This window comes from Bison bison, unplaced genomic scaffold, assembly GCF_000754665.1.
Source record: "Bison bison bison isolate TAMUID 2011002044 unplaced genomic scaffold, Bison_UMD1.0 scf7180017864506, whole genome shotgun sequence".
NCBI lineage: Eukaryota > Metazoa > Chordata > Mammalia > Artiodactyla > Bovidae > Bison > Bison bison.
This window is the reverse complement of record NW_011495063.1, coordinates 483,914-484,694: the sequence shown is the minus strand read 5'-3', so window position 1 is coordinate 484,694 and position 781 is coordinate 483,914. Positions and strand designations below refer to the sequence as shown.

Sequence of the window (781 nt, the reverse complement as noted above, 5' to 3'; positions counted from 1 at the left end):
ATGGCCACTGGAAAAGTGGACTGGACTGGAAAAGATCAGTTTTCATTCCAATCCCAAAGAAAGGGAATGCCAAAGAATGTTCAAACTACTGCACAATTGCACTCATCTCTGACCCGGGAGCAGTGCACTAAGAGTGGTTTAGGCAATTTAGGCTTCATGGTTGAAGTATTGGCAGTCAGATAATTATTCATATTTCCAAAATATAATAATGGCTTTTGAAGACAAACTGTAAGGGTATTTATGATTTTTTTTTAATAATCATGTGTTTTGCGTATGTTCTCCATAGAACTCAAAGACAATGGGGATATGAATTAGTAGAATATATGCAAAATACAAGTAGAAATTGTAGTAAACATTAGTCAACAGTTACATTAAATAGTTGATGTAATTTTATAAAGACCAATGTGTTGCATTAACTAGCAACAGTTACATTAACTAGTTAGTGTATTTTTTTTTAAAGACCAATGTGTTTTTAGTTTAAATTTATGAAGAAGTTTTAGTTCAGTTCAGTCACTCAGTCATGTCTGACTCTTTGTGACCCCATGGACTGCAGCACACTGGGATTCCTTGTCCATCACCAACTCCTGGAGCTTACTCAAACTCATGTCCATTGAGTCAGTCATGCAAGATTAGTAGGATCACAAAAAATGGAAACTCATGTTCTTACTTAATGCTCAAGCAATAATTGGATTAGTGTGCTCAATCTGAGGTACAATACTTTATGTGATGAAGAAAAACTAGACAGCTTCATAAAAATGATATAGAAATATGCATTTTAGAA

At 34.2% G+C, this 781-nt stretch overlaps 1 protein-coding gene across 1 annotated transcript in view; it reads right to left on the bottom strand.

Annotated features, from left to right (window-relative positions):
* LOC104980737 (olfactory receptor 8G2-like) overlaps positions 1-781 on the bottom strand; it is a 12,313-nt gene that overhangs the window by 11,134 nt on the left and 398 nt on the right. The window lies entirely within an intron of this gene.